Source organism: Stenella coeruleoalba (assembly GCF_951394435.1).
Source record: "Stenella coeruleoalba genome assembly, chromosome: 3".
NCBI classification, from domain to species: Eukaryota; Metazoa; Chordata; class Mammalia; order Artiodactyla; family Delphinidae; genus Stenella; species Stenella coeruleoalba.
Genome location: NC_137148.1, coordinates 139048944 through 139061233, shown reverse-complemented (window position 1 = coordinate 139061233; position 12290 = coordinate 139048944).

Sequence of the window (12290 nt, the reverse complement as noted above, 5' to 3'; positions counted from 1 at the left end):
TTACAAAACACAAATTCAAAGAGAAAGTTATTAGCACTTTGAAACAGAGACTGAAGAGCATTAAACCCAGTGTGAGGCCCTTATAAGTGCAGGGCCCTGTACACCTTCACAGCTCACATGCCTGTAAAGCTGGCCCTGCAAGGGCACGGGAAATACTCTGGTTCAATCTCAGTCACTTGCTTACCACTGGAGTTGTGAGTCATAATCAAAGTAACAGACTCAGAGTGGAAAAGGAAATGATTCTTTAAGAGAAGGGGAGAATGGACTGTGGAAAGATAAATGCAGCAGATGTTCACCATGGGAATAGAAGACAAGGGGGAATTGTCTGTGCTATTTTCTGCATCCATAAAATACCAAAGGGTTGTCCAGCCCAAGGGTAAGTGGAAAGTTTTTTCTCCAGAGTACCTTTTTATTTCTTGCTTGCTTTATGTGAAATTTATCTCTGCTAGGAACACAGAATCTAATCTGTTTACATCTATTTTTAGAACCTGTGCTATCCAGTACTTGTGAATAATATTAAGTTGATAATCCCAGGATTGTCTGTAAATGGAGATTACCATGGCTATAATGTGAGACTCCAAAGGAAATTGTCTTCAGAATGTTCCTGATGGCACTTGTTGGGATGGAAAGTTGATTCCATGTGCATGAATTGTTTTATCACATGATTCTGTGAATGTGTCCCTTTTATCTGTCCAAGCCCAGGATGAGAGGAAATGGTCTACTTATTTGTATTCCTAATAATAATATAAAGAATAATATCTGAAACATAATTCATGCTTACCAAACATTTGCTGACTATTGAATGAGTGCCATTATTACATGGTTGCTATTCTTTAGTTTTTATTCACAGGGCTTGTATTTTCCAGAGTTAAGAGACTATGATATGAAATTCATTTGGACATGCTTCTTTTTTTTTTAACATCTTTATTGGAGTAAAATTGCTTTACAGTGGTGTGTTAGCTTCTGCTTTATAACAAAGTGAATCAGCTGTACATGTACATATATCCCCATATCTCCTCCCTCTTGAGTCTCCCTCGCACCCTCCCTATCCCACCCCTCTAGGTGGTCACAAAGCACCTAGCTGATCTCCCTGTGCGCTGCTTCCCACTAGCTATCTGTTTTACATTTGGTAGTGTATATATGTCCATGCCACTCTCTCACTTCATCCCAGTTTACCCTTCCCCCTCCCCGTGTCCTGTCTTACAACTTGGTAGGATCCCTGTGTTTATTATGCTATTAATTCCCCTTGCTTTTCCAAGAGTTGTTATTGGTAAAATCACAGGGAAAACCTTTAAAGAATCTGTCTAAAGAAGGGGCAGGGAAAGGAAGGGAAGAAGTCTTAAAACTGTATATCAGTCCATGGCAAACTGTGTAGGAAAGTAACCCAAATATAGAAATCAGGGTGGCTCTGGAGGGAGATGGTGGCTCAGTCCTTGGAGTTCTTATGAGATAAAGTTAGGGAAGTGCCTTGAAGCATATACCAGCACAAAATGAATCTTCATTGGACATGCTTCTTTTTTAATGGTATCATGTTGTTCTGAGTAATTTGCCCAGGTCTCCACTGTACAGGGCTCAACTTGCAGCAGTGCCTCAGAGGACTTTCCTGATTTTGGGGAGGTCGTTTTGGGAAAGTCAAAATATTCCATGGTGCACTTACTGCATTGAGTGAAAAAAGGAGTTAGAAAAAAGATTGGCCACGCTGACTTCCTTATACTTCCTCACCCCAGTGTCTTTGCCTTTTTCTTCCCTCTGCCTGGAATTCTCTTTCCCCAAATATGCAAATGGCTTACAACTCACCTCACTGAGATCTTTACTCAAATGTTATCATCTTGGTAAGCCTTTCCCTGACTATTCTATTTAAAATTGAAACTTGCTCCCCACCATGGCAATTCTATACACCTTCACTGTTTATTATTCTCCAAAGCACTTATCATCGTCTGACACAGAATATATATTATTAATTTTTATGTGTCTGTCTCTGGACACTAGAAAGTAAGCCCAGGAGAGCAAGGGCTTGTTCTATATTATTTACTGCTGTATCCTCAGCATCTAGAATAGTTAATAGCACATATTACATCTAAGGAATATTTGTTAATGATATTGCCACTGAATTGGAGAAGTTCATGGCCCACTGTAAAGTGTGTGACAGCCCATAAAGGGCCATGGACCACACTTTGAGAATAACTGTCTGATAAGACACCAGTTTATTAGTATATTGAGAAATATTTTTCTGAGGCCCCTTGGATTTGTATCTTTTCCCTCTTTCTTTTAGATTTTGCAAAATCCTCTGTCACTGAAGGTTATCTGATCAGTCATGCTCATGTGGAAGTGTCAGCACATGTGTTGGTCTTGTCAGGTGCACAGTCATTTTTATAATTTAATTAGGACTGAATGGGTAAGCATCTGCTGAAAATAAAAGCAGATTAAAAGATTGAGTTGTGACTGAATAGAGTATTCCTAATCACTTAAAAAGATCATACTTTTCCTTTATAATTCAACTTCAGCGTCAACTTAGTAAGTTTAATTTACTTTCTGATTTGTTCTGGTTTTTCCTTTCAGCATATCTTCACATGTGGTAGGCTGAAATCAGTTTAGCCCTACAGAGCTGGGCTTAGAATAATGACATTGCTGCAAAAGGCACCAATGGGTTAGCTAAGGATAGTTCATGAAGTGGAACAACTCAGGTGGGAGGGGCAATTTCTACCAATAACTAGCAGGTATGGAGCACTTACTCTATACTAAATACCTTGATAAGTGCATGTGTAGACATGTATTTTGTCAGTTAATCCACACAACAATCCTATGATATTACTGTTATTCTCATGTTACTAATGAGAAACGGAGGCACATGGAGGTCAAATTGTTTACAGTTAAAACAGCCGGTGATTACTGAATCTGACATTCAGTTGTGTCTGCTTGGACTCAAAGCTCATGCTCTCACCACTGTCTGCTGGACTGCCTTAGGTAATTTAAACTTTCAAGCAACATAAAGAAGTAGAATTCATTGATTGGTTAATTAATTCTCCAGTGGGTGGTTGAAGCTGCCTATATTTACATTTATTGAGTGTTTTGTACTTTTCAAAATGTTTCCATATTCTCTCTTGTGTCTTCATCTCTGTTTCTGTCTCTCTGTCTCTGTCTTTCTTTCTCTGCATCTCTCTCATCTCTCTCTCCTCTACTTTTTCCTTTTTTTTTTTTTTTAAACTAGGAGCTACTTGTTTGTTTGGATTTGATGATTGAAAAGACCAGTGTATAATTGCTGTCTGAGATGGAGCTGGAATGAATGGATACTTTTCAGGTCTGTCTCTTTTCTCTCCACAGTAAATTGGTTGAAATGAGACAGCATTACTTTATTAATAAAAATTTGGTGATAATTGGGACAGGAGCTAGGCTATGTTAAAATGAAAAATACCTTTTGATATGCAAATGCTTTCTTTCTTAGGAAAATTAATCACATACATTTGATTTCAGGGGAATATTTAAATGACTTTGGGCAATCGTCCTCAAGGACCTTAAAGCCCTTCACATACTTAGTTAAAAAAGCAGAACATAGGCCCTCACTGAGCATTTGGTTCGACTACTTCGTTTTGCAGATTTGAAAACTGAAGCACCAAAAACTGACTTCTACAAGATCACAGTTTAAAAATTGGCTGAGTGAGATTTGAATCCAGATTTCCTGGTTTCTTGTCTAGAGATCATTCTTCCAAATCACAAGGATATAAAATACACAAACAATACTTGCAAATCCATATATTGTTCAACAAAATAGCATGACAGCTGAATTGAATTATTGCATCAAATTCTAAAAACTAAGGTAGCGTTTCTCTTATGATTTCCATAATCCAGAACTTCCCCTAATTTGTGTGGTACTTTATCCTTGTTTTGTTTGAAAATGTGGGTATTTAGTTTACTGCCTCTACTCCTCCTCCTGCTGTGGCTATTACTACTACTACCATTACAAGTTATCTTTATTGAGTGCCTACTCTGTGCTAGGCACTGCACTGTGACGAATACTTTATAGGTTTATCAGTCAGGGCAGTCAGGAAAACAGACATTATTCTAAGTATTTTGTGAAGAGAGGAATTTAATACAGGTGATTAGTTGATTACAAAATTATTGGATGGGCTTGAAGAGTGAAGGTCAGGAAAAGTCACTGACTTTCTGTTGGCTCTAGATCTTTAGAGGATCAAGAGGTTGCTGCTTTTGCCATGTTAGGAAAAGACAACTTGTAGCATGAAGATAGGTAATGCTGAGGTGTGGGTGGGGATGGGGGTGGGAAATATCCAGAGGCCTCTGTGAAGCATTATGTATGCCAGAGGTCACACGATTACCTGCTACTACCAAAGGAAGAGTAATGTACTGTAGCTGTCTTGTCTTCCAAAACTCACCCGAATTGTAGAAACTAAACTATATCTAGAATCACATTGGCAAAGGAGTCTGAGAAATATAGTTCCTAAGATTCTAGCCTCTGTTATAAAGGGAGAAGACTAGAAGAGGGTGAAAAGTCTGCTAAATCTCTACATTTAACTCATAGCAGAATAGTTGTTGTCTCCTTTTATTCTTTAAGGATTATACATGAGGAAACCTGAGACTTGGAAATTTTAAGGAACTTGTGTAAGTAGCCCCTGGATTACATAATAGGCTGACTGACACATGTTTAGTATAGCAGAGATAACCCCTGAAAGATAAAAAGTAATGAAATAATGTGTTATTTGACATTTTAAAAAGAGGCATTGAGGCAGTAATCCAGGGACTTATATATATAATTTTATATATAATTACATATTTTTATAATTTCAGATATATAAATATATGTATATTGATATTTTCTTTCCTTTTTATTTTTGAAATATAAAACTGGTGAGGATGTGGTAAGAAGAACATCGAGCTTAAAGTCACACAGTTGATCAGTGGGAGAAGCAGGATTTAAGGTCTCTGGAAGTCTGACTCCAGAGCCTGCTTCTTTGCAACAAAACCAACTCTGTTGGGCTTCCCTGGTGGCGCAGTGGTTGAGAGTCCGCCTGCCGATGCAGGGGACACTGGTTTGTGCCCCGGTCCGGGAGGATCCCATGTTCCGCGGAGCGGAACAAAAACAAAAACAACTATGTTGAGTCACTGAGGGGAGCTCCACTTAGTATGATTATTTGTTAATTGGCATATACTTTAATAACTTCTCCTTTGCTTGTCCTGGATCTGAAAGATATATTTTACTTACTGTCACCCTATTTTAGAAGGAAAAGAATAAAGGTTGTATTATATTTTAGACCTATTGCTTTAAGCTAGAAAGCAAACAGTCAGGGCTTGTGCTCTATGAGGAAATAAAGATCCCAAAGTAAATAGTCTTGACTTTTAGGGTGAAGAGGAACCAAGAAAACAGATGAGGATGAGGGATTGCAGGTTTCTTTGTTATATAAACCTGGCAGCCACCCAGCTCTGAAGAGAGGAAACTGAGGGGGCTGCACGTTATGATGGGAAGAGGTGGCAAGCACTGAGTGAGCAGGCAGTACCCTGGGGTTTTAATCCCAACTACCCTTGTCCCTTCTGGGAGTTAACTCAGATTGTAAGTATAATAAACAAATGTGAAACACAGAATTTCATTTAGGTGGTTGCTGAGATTTCTTTCTGCTCTGAAATTCAGACTTTGCAGTCTGTGAAGCATTATCATAGTATAAAGTTTACTCTTGCTTGCCAGGAACTGCTGACATTTTCCTTACACCTTTGAGATTTTGAAAGTTTAATAAGTTTGAAATTCATGGTCACGTGATGCAATTTTGAGGTAACTTATTTAAGCACAGATTTTTCACATTTCTAAGTATATTTTAGTCAGGCAAATTTGTCATTTTTAAACATTTCTCTATCTGTTGCGTATATTTTTAGTCCCAGGAGACAACTCTCAAGTTATTTAAAGGAAAAGATTTTTGCAGATAATTGCTAAATTTGCAAGTTTATTAGATGCATCTCAGCCTCAGACCGAAGAAAACTAATTAGGATCTACGTTGGAAAAATAGCTATGTCTGCTCAATATCTGATTATTTTGAAGTTCAAAGCTTCAAAGTACTTTTATTTAAACTGAACTGCTTTTGTGTTTTTCTCCATTTTAGTTTAAAAATTGATAGGCTGGAAAACCTAACTGTTTTAACCAACTCCCACTGAAGTGATTAATTTGAGGTATAGATTATTCTCATCCAAATTGAATTAATATAGTAGAAGAAATAGATCACTTTTTTGTTGATTACTTTTAATTAGTTCCAGTTTAATAAGCAAACATTACTTTAATGAAGTTTCTGGGTTTATTATGGTAGGAGGCTGTTCACTCCAGTTCCAGTATTAACTTGTCACCTTAGGGCATAGCTGCTTTATATTAGTACCTTTTCTTGTCTTTTAGGAATGGACTAGAAGTTTACTGTTATCGATTGTGTCAATTCTTATCCTGGGTAGAGGATGCATGGGGTACTGCATAGAGAACTATTTGAGTCTCTGTATATGCTCAATGAGTAAGTGGATTGCGATAGAAAAACCTTTGTCTATCCCAAGAGAAGGGAGAGAATGAGAGTGTACTGGGGAAGCAATGGCTATAAGAAGTAACAGGTAGCAGTCATTCGCTGTCACTGGTGTTATACACTGGGAGAAGCATGGCCCTGGAGACAGAGGGAATTCGGCTCTAGAATCCTGAATCAGCAGCTGCACGTATTTTGTAGGACAAGACACCTCATCTCTCTGCATCTCAGCCTCCTCATGTAAGAAATAAAGGTTTGACCCTGGTGACTTTGCCAGCTCTGAGAGTCCATGATCCTCTTTTGTTCAGTTGATTTGACAATTGACCACTGTCCATTCAGTCTTTGGCAGTTCATTTCAAGCCCATCTTTTTGAAAGTTTTGGTTAGAAAATAAGAACAAGCCTTCCTAGGAATCGAGAGTCATTCAGGGAGACAGTCTTATTCTTTAATAATACCAATTCTGTCCACTTCAGGTTTGTCCTGCAACTTTTTACTTGAGTCCTTTATTTTTTTCAGAAGTCCTGCTTCTTGGAATTTGCTAAAAAGTTGCCCTATTCTTGTAATATTCTTACATATTGAGAAAAATGTCCATCTTTCCCGTGTATAAGTTTTTAAGGTACTTAACCACGTAATACTTGGAGGTACATATTCATAGGATGCTATTTTTCTTTTTAGAAACTCATAAATGTAAAAATATTCAATTTGATTCATACATTCTTTAAATTCTTTTTATTTCTTATGATAGATGTTTATATTTAATAAACGTTTACATTTTATAGTAGTTTTAGACTTACACAAAAGTTGTGAAGATAGTACAGAGAGTTCCCATAATACCTCATACTTGGTTTCCCCTATTATTAATATATACATTAGTATGATACATTTAGCCCAACTGATGGACCAGCATTGATACATTCTTACCAACTAAAGTCCAGATTTTACTCAGATTTCTTTAGTTTTTGTCGTTTAATGTCTTTTTTCTGTTCCAGGATCCCATCCAAGATACCACATTACATTTACACGTCATGGTTCCTTAGGCTCCTCTTGTTTGTGACAGCTTCTTAGACTTCCCTTGTATTTGATGACCTTGATAGTTTGAGGAGTACTATTCATGTATTTTGCAGAATATTCTCCAGGTCAGATTGAGATTACACATATCTGTAAGTATTCCTATACATTTCCATCTATATTTATATTAAGCTAAACGTGAGTTTATACTGATGTCTCCCATTCTAATCCATTACCACAAGAGTCATTCTAGTCTTGTCCCCTTGCTTCTCTATAATTTCCTCTCAAATAGTGAAAAACCTGCTCCCACCACCCACCATCCATTTACTTCATTGTTCAATTCCAGTATACATACATAGTTGTTTAGAATTGTTAATCTAAGCCCCTGTGGCAAAAAATGTTATCAACTAGAGAACTGCTTATGTAAAAAAAATTTTTTTGCCTTTTCTTTTGCTGTAGCCTGCACTTTATATTTGAATACTTTTTTAAAATTGAGGTATTATCATTATAATTGACATATAACATAAGTTGCAGGTATAAAGCATAATGATTTGATACTTGTATATATGGCAGAATGATCACCACAGTAAGTCTAGTTAACATCCATCACCATCACCATACATAGTTACAATTGGTTTTCTTGTGATCAAGATTTTTAAGATCTACTCTCAGCAACTTTCAAATATGCAACACAGTATTATTAACTATAATCCTCATGATGTACATTACATCTCCATGACATTTATTTTGACCCCCTTTGCCCACTTACCTATCTCCTACCCCCCACTTCTGGCAAGTGTCTATGAACTAGTTTTTGTTTGTTCATTTGTTGTTTTTTAAAATTTCACATATTAAATAAGATCACATGGTATTTGTTTTTCTCTATCTGACTCATTTAACTTAGCGCAATGCTCTTAAGTTCCATCCATGTTGTTGCAAATGGTAGCTTTCATTTTTTTCCTGGCTGAATAGTATTCCATTGTGTGTGTGTGTGTGTAGTATAATATATGTATATACATGTACATATGTGTATATATACATATATGTATAGATATACACATACATATATATGTGTATATATATATAATAATCATGTCATCTTTATCCGTTCATTCATTGATGGACACTTAGGTTATTTTCATATCTTGGCTATTGTAAAAAATGCTGCAGTAAACATGAGGGTGCATATATTTTTTTGAATTAGTGCTTTTGTTTTCTTCAGTTAAATACCCAGGAGTGGAATTTCTGGATCATATGGTAGTTCTATTTTTAATTTTTTCAGGAACCCCCATACTGTTTTCCATAATGGCTGCACCAATTTACATTCCTTCCAACAGTGTACAAGGGCTCCTTTTTCTCTACATCCTTACCAACAGTTGCTATTTCTTGTCTTTTTGATAATGGTCATTTTATCAGGTATGAGGTAGTATCTCATTGTGGTTTTGTTTTGCACTTCCCTGTTGATTAATGATGTTGAACAACTTTTCATGTACCTGTTGGCTATTTGTATATCTTCTTTGGAAATATGTCTATTCAAGTCCTCTGCCCATTTTAAAATCAGATTTTTTTCTTTGCTATTGAGTTATATGAGTTCCTTATATATTTTGGATATTAACCCCTTATCAAATATATGGTTTGCATACATGTGCTCCATTCCATAGGTTGCCTTTTCATTTTGTTGATTGTTTCTTTTGCTGTGCAGAAGCTGTTTAATTTGATATAATCCCACTTGGTGATTTTGCTTTTGTTGCTTGTGCTTTTAGTTTCACATCCAAAAATATCATTGCCAAGACCTATGGCAAGGAGCATTTCGCTGTATTTTCTACCAGGAATTTTACCAGTTCAAACCTTATATTTAAGTCTTTAATGCATTGCATTTTTGTGAATGGTGTAATATAGGGGTCCAGTTTCATTCTCTTGCATGTGACTATCCATTTTTTTCCAACATCATTTATCGAAGAGACTATTCTTTCCCCATCGAGTATTCTTGCTTCCCTTGTCAAAAATTATATGAGCACATGTGCAAGGGTTTCAATCTGCATCCTTGATTCTATTTCATTGGTCTATGTGTCTATTTTTATTCCAGTATCATACTGTTTTGATTACTATAGCTTTATAATATAGTTTGAAATCAGGAAGTATCGTACCTCTAGCTTTGTTTTTTCTCAAGATTACTTTGGCTGTACAGGGTCATTTGTGGTTACATACAATTTTAGAGTTGTTTTTTCCATATCTGTGAAAAATGCTATTGGAAACTTGTTAGGGATTGCACTGAATCTGTAGATTGCTTTGGGTAGTATGGACATTTTAACAATGTTAGTTAGTTCTGACCTATGAAAACAGGATCTCTCTCCATTTATTTGTGGCTTCTTTAATTTCTTCATGAATGTATTATAGTTTTCAGTGTCTAGATCTTTCACTTGGTTAAGTTTATTTCTAAGTTTTCATTGTTTTTGACTTTGTTGTAAATGGGATTGTTTTCTTTATCTTTTTTTCAGATAGTTCATTGTTAGTATATACCAATGCAATTGATTTTTGTATGTTGATTTTCTATCCTGAAACTTTACTGAATTTGTTTATCAGGTCTAACAGTTTTTTTGGTAGTTTCTATAGCATTTTCTATATACAAGATCATGTCGTTAGCAAACTAAGACAATTTATTTCTTCCTCTCCAGTTTGGATGCCTTTTGCCTTTTATTCTTTTTCTTGCCTAATTGCTCTGGCTAGGACTTTCTGTACTATGTTGAATAGGAGTAGTGAGAGTAGGCACCCTTATCTTGCTCCTGATATTAGAGCAAAAGCTTTCAACCTTTCCCTGTTGAGTATGATGTTAACTGTGGGCTTATCATATAACGACCTTTATTATGTTGAGGTACATTCCTTCTATACCTAATTTGCTGAGAGTTTTTATCATGAAATGATGAATTTTGTCAGATGCTTTCTCTGCATCTATTGAGATCATATGATGTTAATCTTTCATTTTATTAATATGGTGTATCACATTTATTGATTTTTGTATGTTGAGCCACACTTTCATCTCAGGGATAAATCCCACTTGATCATGGCATAAAATTCTTTTATTTATTTTATTTTAATAAATTTATTAATTAATTTATTTTTGGCTGCATTGGGTCTTCGTGGCTGCACGCGGGCTTTTCTCTAGTTGCGGAGAGCGGGGGCTACTCTTTGTTGTGGTGCGTGGGCTTCTCATTGAAGTGGCTTCTCTTCTTGTGGAACATGGGCTCTAGGTGCGTGGGCTTCAGTAGTTGTGGCACATGGGCTCAGTAGTTGTGGCTCGTGGGCTCTAGAGCACAGGCTCAGTAGTTGTGGTGTGTGGACTTAGTTGCTCTGCGTCATGTGGGATCTTCCTGGGCCAGGGCTCGAAACTGTGTTCCCTGCATTGGCAGGCAGATTCTTAACCAATGTGCCACCATGGAAGTCCTAAAATTCTTTTAATGTGATGTTGAATTTGGTTACTTAGTGTTTTTTGGAGAATTTTTGCATCTATATTCATTAGGGATATTGGCCTGTAGTTTTCTTTTCTTGTAGTATCCATATCTGTCTTTTTTTTTTTTTTTTTTGCAGTATATGGGCCTCTCACTGTCATGGCCTCTCCCGTTGTGGAGCACAGGCTCTGGACATGCAGGCCCAGCGGCCATGGCCCACGGACCCAGCCGCTCCGCGGCATGTGGGATCCTCCCAGACCGGGGTACAAACCCGTGTCCCCTGCATTGGCAGGCGGACCCTCAACCACTGTGCCACCAGGGAAGCCCCATATCTGTCTTTGGTATAAAGTAATGCTAGCCTAGAAAACTGAGATTGGAAATGTTGCCTCCTCTTCAATTTTTTGGAAGAGTTTGAGAATGATTGGCATTCATTCTTATTTAAATGTTTGGTAGAACTTATCGGGGAAACCATCTGGTCCTGGGATATTCCTTGTTGGGAGGTTTTAGATTACTGCTTCAATCTCTTTACTGGTTACTGACCTGTCAGATTTTCTATTTCTTCATGGTTCAGGGTTAGTAGGTTGTTTGTTACTAAAAATTTAATTAATTTCTTCTAGGTTGTCCAATTTGTTGGCATATAATCATTCATAGTAGTCTCTTATGATCCTTTGTGTTTTATCAGTTGTACTGTTGCCTTTTTCATTTATAATTTTACTTGTTTGAGTACTCATTTTTTTCTTGGTGATACTAGCTAAAGGTTTGTCAAATTTGTTTATTTTTTCAAAGAGTCAGCTGTTAGTTTCATTGATCATTTCTTAGTTTCATTGATCATTTCTGTGTTTTTCATTCTCTATTTCATTTATTTTTGTTCTGATCTTTTTTTATGTCCTCCTTCTTCTAACTTTGAGGTTAGTTTATTCTTCTTTATCTAGTTTCTTAAGGTGTAAAGTTAGGTTGTTTGAGATCTTTCTTTTTTCTTAATATAGGCATTTATTGCTATAAACGTCCCTTTTAGCACTGCTTTTGCTTCATCCCATAAGTTTTAGTATATTTTTTCATTTTTATCCATTTCAAGGTATTTTTTGATTTCCCTTTTGATTTCTTGTGACCCATTGGTTGTTCAGTGGCATCTTGTTTAATTTCCACATTTTAATAAATTTTCCCATTTTTCCCCTGTTATTGATGTCTAGTTTCATTCCATTGTGGTCAGAAAATATATTTGGTATAATTTCAGTGTTTTTAAATTTTTTGATATTTGTTTTGTTACCTAACATATTACCTATCCTGGATAATATGCCATGTGTGTTTGAGAAAACTGTATTTTGCTGCTGTTGGATGGA